This window comes from Lipotes vexillifer, unplaced genomic scaffold, assembly GCF_000442215.2.
Source record: "Lipotes vexillifer unplaced genomic scaffold, Lipotes_vexillifer_v1.1 scaffold96, whole genome shotgun sequence".
NCBI lineage: Eukaryota > Metazoa > Chordata > Mammalia > Artiodactyla > Lipotidae > Lipotes > Lipotes vexillifer.
Window position 1 is genome coordinate 705,708 of NW_006798666.1, and position 6,583 is coordinate 712,290.

Consider the following 6,583-nt stretch of genomic DNA (forward strand, 5'->3'; position numbering starts at 1 on the left):
ACTCTTGAGTATGCTCTAGTAGTAGAAGAAACCCTCTATGTGTCCTGCCCTAATCACCTACAGATATCTCCTCCTGCTGAGCCATTCTTTGTCCACCAATGTGTTTGCTTCTTTTTCAGTTGAAAAGCTGCATTTTAGTTCTTTCTTATTTCTGAATAGGCCACGTTTTCAGGCCTTTTCACAGTCTTAGTTCAATCTATACCCTCCCCTCTCCAAAACAGTGACTTTTTTTTGAAGGGAAGTACCCAGGATTTATATTGATGCTATGGTTAATACCTCATGGATAAGATGTAAGATTAGTTCTGAAACATAGGCATAAAAATATCTCAATGTTTCCTGAAAATTTCCTCCTTCCTAATGTATCTTTAATTTCTAATATGTTGAAACTGAGTTCCTATAACATATGGCTTCTCCCTTCACTTTCACCGTTATAAGCTAATTAGTTCTGCCTCATTATTTTATTTGATACTTATAAAACTTTGTGGTTTCCTTTGAAATGCATATCTTTGCTTAAGGAATACATTTTTAGCTACATTGTAAACAAGAGTATGTGATTATTTGAGAAGACTTGTCATAACAAATAAGGAGATTATTAGATACATTGTTACCAAAGGTTCATAGAAAACATCTTTAAAGAGACTGAAGAATCTATGAAAATATAGCAGAAAGGAAGTAGGAAGAGAGAATGTGGTAATAAGTGAAGACAACAATCAGCCCCTCCATAATGAACCAAATTCTGTGCTACATATTCTAAAGTAGATCTTCATAAGCTCTTCTATGTCATATTCCTTTTTGTTCTTTAGAATTAATAAGGTGACACTCTTCACTATCAAAATGAATATTTAAAGCTCTTTTCATGTATATATTTGATCTCCTTCAGTGTCACTTTTCCTCTTTTCATGCACTGTACTTGAATTGCTCCTCCAATGTATATTGTTGGCAGAGTTTGTTTCCTTGTGAATCCAAGGGCCTGTAAGCCCTTTGGATCCTAAAACAATTCCTGGTAAGGTGGGGAGGTAGAAGTCTTGATTTGCGTTGACGTATAGAAGATTAGTTTAGGATAGCTTAAGAACGGAGATGTGAAGTGTCAGTTTTTGGCTGGTGGTCAATTCCCCTAATTTTTCTTGCTCTCAGGTCTAAAATAAATGAAAAAAGTCAGTTTTCAAAGTCATGATCTCCTTATATAACATAAGCCTTTCTGTCAAATACGTCATAATCTGGAGAGATACAGCATCTTTAGAAGTGTCACAACTTATTTTTGCAAGAAACTATGCTATTTTTTGCCATGAAAGAAACATGTGTTTTGAGATTATGCTGAGAAAATAGGCAGGAATAAATTTTGATGGGCTATCACAGACACAATATTTTGCAGCTATAAACTGACTCTTTAGGTAGATATAATTATTGAAGTCACTTGAAAAGTGTGCAGAAAAGTTTACCTTTTACTGTCATACAATGTATTTTACAACTTAAAGGAAAAAGGTATACCTTAGACCTACTTAGGGCCAGAACTTTTTCTGGGACATATTTTACTGTCCTTTTGGAAAGCAGTTACCATTCATGTTAAAATGCTTGAGCAATTTTCTGACAGAATTTCAAGAAGTTAAGATCTTTACTGGGAATATTTCCTCACTCTACTAATACTCAAATTTATAAAGAGGTTGATAATCTTTAACCAGATAATTTTCTAAAAAATGATTGTTAAACTGATTTTTTTTTTCTTACAAAATAGTTCAACCTAGATGGAATGTTTGGATTGGCTTACTCAGAACTCTCTTGTCAAGTTTGAACTAAAATTTTGATATATGTTTGCAATCAATTTATATGACAAATTGTTTTAATAAAAAGATAGAGTCTCAAAGCTTGCCAACATTCATATCTTGGAGTAATTAACAAAATCATGTAGTAGAATTCTGCTTATGTGGTTCATGTAAAGGCTAATAATAAACTAGCTTGGGGAAGACTAAGCTTTCATTACAGGTACCAGCTTAAGGAGCTATTATCTGAGAGTTTCAAATATGGAGAAATTACAATTTAATACTGTTTATTCACAGAAATATAGGATGTCATATGTAAGGTAAATAATCATCCCTTCAAAAAGAACTATGCAAAACAAGCCCAAATCAATAGGTTTGATCATTGTTCTTCTATTAGAGTAAAAAAAAACACAAAAAAACCTTAGGTTGTATATAAAGCTATAGTTACTAGACCTTTATAGATAAATATTACAGATGTTTAGAATCTTGAGAGTTTGAATTTGGGAAGCTATACATATCTAAAGGGTCTTGGAACATGTCTAAAAGGCCTTCAGAGACAATTTATGAGCCACACATAAAAATAATCATAATTGTTTTTGATTGCAAATAGTGATGCCAAGCTAGATCATTGACTGTATGAAGAAAATTGGACTTCAAATGAGTTTTGGCTGACTCCCAAAATGGAATTTACTGTTACCAAGTAGAGATAAACCACAGTTGAGGATACTCACATCAACTTGCTACTGGTCCTTAGATGTTCTGAATTGGGTGGTCAAATATATTTTGACTCATGCTACTGGCTTTGGGATATATGTTTAGCATTTTAAGGTAATTACTGTGAAGAGAACAATCACTTGAATCTCTCCATATGCTTGTTTATAAGCCAATATTGTTAATATCTATTTTTGATTTTTAGCATGGAGTTATATGGAGATAATATGCTATATAGTGTATGCAAGTTTTTTATCCATTAAATACTATTTAATATTTCTCAAATGAAATACTTCATTAAGTTAGATATCAGAATATCATACTTTGAGCAACTCAAAACTGCACCTTTTCAATACAATTGAGGGAGTTATCAAAACTGAAAAGCAATCAAGTATTACAAAATCACTAATATTTTCTTCTAAACAATTATAATAAAACTATCTTTTTCTGGTGGCAGATTTGTGAATATATCATAAATTTTTTCCTGTATAGAGAAGTTCATGCTTTCACACCCTGAAGCTATGAAGGAAATGATGAAGAACAAAACGACAAATATTAATGGAAATGTCAATTGCTCCCAGAGAAGGAAGGAATGTGGCCTCTGGTGAAAAACTCCAAAATGGGAGGAGGAGGAATATGGCCAGTTTGCTTCTATTATAAATCCTTGATGAATTTTGGCAAGGTACTTTCTACTTTCCTTGTTCTCTTTTAAAAGCGGACATTTTCCTCATGATTGACTTCAGTGTTGGCCAGTTTATAAAATATATATGCTATTTTTTAAAAAGGATCAAAATTACTTAAGAAAGTCACTGCTTTTGAGTGCCAGTAGCAGGTATACTTAACCCTGAATACAACAGCAAATCTTTCTTCCATCCGATTTTCTTGGAAAAAGGACAGAGTGAATAAAGTTATAGAGCTAACAATGCAGGGACTTCTCTGGTGGTGCAGTGGTTAGGAATCCACCTGTGATGCAGGGAACATGGGTTTGAGCCCCGGTCCGGGAGGATCCCACATGCCTTGCGTGGCATGCCTTGCGTGGAGCAACTAAGCCCGTGCGCCACAACTACTGAGCCTGCGCTCTAGAGTCCATGCTCCGCAACCAGAGAAGCCACCGCAATAAGCCTGCGCACTGCAACGAAGACACAATGCAGCTCTCCCTCACTCGCTGCAACTAGAGAAAGGCCGTACACAGCAGCAAAGACACAATGCAGCCAAAAATAAATTAATTAATTTAAAAAAGAAAAGAAAAGATCTGAGCACATGCTGCTCAAAAAAAACAACAACAACAACAACAACAACAACTAACAATTCAGTGCATGCAGCTAGTCACACTTAAAAATTTTGGCCATTCCTTTCAGCTATTGATGCTCAGCATCCAATTATGCTATAAGGACCTCATTTCTTTCATATTGTACAGTATAAGCAATTTTTCAAATAGAGCATGTAATAAAACTTTGCTAGGTGTAGTGCATAGGAACAAAATAATCACATCTGGGTTTTATGGCACATATTCTAGAAGGGTAGAGGTAGAAGGGAGAGAAACCTTGTGGTAAATGATGGAAGTGAGATCCACAGTAGCAAAGTACCATAGTAAAATTAACAAATATAAACAGTTAAGTGAAAAAAAAGGCGTGGAGTCTTTAAAAATAAGCCTGAAAGACAGTAGAGATTGTTTGTACTTTGAAGTGTAAATAATTCAGAATTTGAAATAATAATACACCTAAAATTCAAAACACATCATATTGTTTAAATCACTCAAGTCCATTAGGATTATTCTAGTAACTCGACTGTGTACTTTATAGTGTCTTCCAGATGTTATGTTCGTTTAAGTTTGTAACTGGAAAAGCACCCACCTTTGGAAAGTGGAGCAGCATCCATCTGGGAATTATTCACTTAAGGAGTGGTGATAGAGACCGGGAGACAGGTTATTTATTTGACGACTATAATCTATTTGCACTCCTGCCATTTTTCCTTAGAGTTTTTGAGAATCCTTCACTCACTGCAATATACTCTATCTCACGCTTTGGGTTTGATTCAAAATCTGATGGTATACGGAGGTTCTGTCACCGTCCGAAGACTTTGCAAGACCTAAAGCTATCATAAAATAGGTTTGTATATGTAAACTAGAGGGCAATTATTTCTCATCCCCATATCCAATAATAGCACAGAAATGCCTGTATTTTGAAATTGGACAACAACCACGTGCTAAGGAAGTACAGTGTGAAGAACTGAAAAAAAAACCCTCAACTTGAACATTACAGAAGAGGTAAAAAACACAGGAATAGCTGGAAAATCCATGTTCTATTTAAGTTCTTTTCTTTCTACAGTTAGTTAGAGAATACCTATAATTAATTTTATGATGATTACCAAGTAAAAGCCCTCTTGGAAATCTTATGGTGTAAAGATAGAAAGACAGAGGCAAATCTGTACTCTTTAATAAAACAAAATGTTTGATTAGAGTATATTGATAAAATAAAATATTCATGATTTTAGTTTATTTTCTGTTGAATTTATTAATAATCTTTATATATGTATGGCTTTGAGCAAAGACAAAAGAAATTATCTAACTCGTCCCTGATCATACAGTTGTTGTAAGAATCAGCTATTTTACTATTTTCCCAGCAGCAGAAAGACCAATCTTTACAATAATACATTTCTTTCTGTACAGTTTAAAACTCCATCCTTTATCTATGTACAGAGAAAAGAGGTCACTTTTCAACTAGCAATGGACTTTTATGTTACAGGAATGTGAGTCAATTTTTTTTTACCTAAGTATATATATTCATACATATATATGTGTATAATTTACCCTGTACCACTTTATTAGTTTGACATATAAACCTTAGGGGTTTTTCTTGTCCATTCTATTACAAAGTGAATAAAAATTTTATGGTTGCACTGAAAGACCATGCAATTCAATTTTGCTTATGTTTCCCAATAGTGCTCAAAATAAAAAAAAAAATTATATATATAAAAATATTTCACTACCAAACCCATTAGTCCTATCAAATGTAAACCTTTAATAATTTAAAGGACCAATACATGATCTTAATAAATCGAAGTTAATTCTCAATAGTTTAATAAAATAAGAGTTTTGTACTGATATATAAATGGTCTTGCAGCTTCCAAATAGGTTCTAGGTAGACTGAACAATCCCTTTTTCACACCGTCTCTGATGCGCCATCAGAGGTCACCAGCACATTCATGATAACATCACACTGACTAGTAAGGTTGATTCCTTCCACACAAGCTGGGATCTGTTAGAAATTAAACATAACAACTCATTTTGCTATTATAAGTATTATATCCATAAAAGGCATAACAGGCAGCATGGATCCATTTTAGAGTTTTTGCTTTTGTTTTTGTTTTCTGTCCTCAAGTCTATCTGGAGGCCCTGCCCCATTTAATGTGTAATCTTTGTTAAGTTCTTCTTAAATGTATCGCCAGTGTCAGAGATACGGAAGACTTCCACTTTAGGTCATTCTCTTAACTGGGGTTATTTACGGAAGTCGGTTATTAGGAATCTTCCAATTGTGTTCCAGTCATCACCACATTTGTGGGATGTGTTAGGCACAAACGCTTTCTAAGGGACTTCTTTGAGAAGAAGCAGATGTTCACAGATCATGAAAAGAGTCAAGGAAACAGACAAACAAGAAAAACGATGCTCACAGACATTCAGTTTGACCCCTGCTTGCTGTCACCATGTCTGTACTTTTTTCAGCACATTTAAAATAACAAACCTCCCATCTAAGGGATATGTTAGTCACCACATGTCTTAAGATTTACTAACCATTTAGTTACAATACACAAAGAGCAAAGTGTGTGTTCCCAAACAGATATGATGCTATAGTGTATTTATTTTTTTAAATTAACACCGCAGTAATCTACCAATTACAGTGAAGACACAGAACACACTGGCAACACCAAATCAAGCTGTGGTTTACAAATCATTATTTAAATGATGATAATAATAATAATAACATTAAATGAAAGTGAAAACCTCACTTCTATACTTAAGTCAGAGATCCAAGTCAGCCTTATAGGAATTTTAAGATAGGCAATTAATGAATGGTTATACTTTTCCAGAAATGAGAAATACTGTAAGCCTTTCCCTA

General features: G+C 34.0%; 1 protein-coding gene across 1 annotated transcript in view; it reads right to left on the reverse strand.

The window, feature by feature from the left end:
• Nucleotides 1–4,600: 4,600 nt before the first annotated feature.
• HCN1 (hyperpolarization activated cyclic nucleotide gated potassium channel 1) overlaps nucleotides 4,601–6,583 on the reverse strand; it is a 381,204-nt gene continuing 379,221 nt past the window's right edge. Inside the window, exon 8 of the mRNA XM_007470736.1 lies at nucleotides 4,601–6,583. This exon is cut by the window's right edge and continues 1,945 nt beyond it. The gene's annotated coding sequence lies outside the window, so the exon portion shown is untranslated.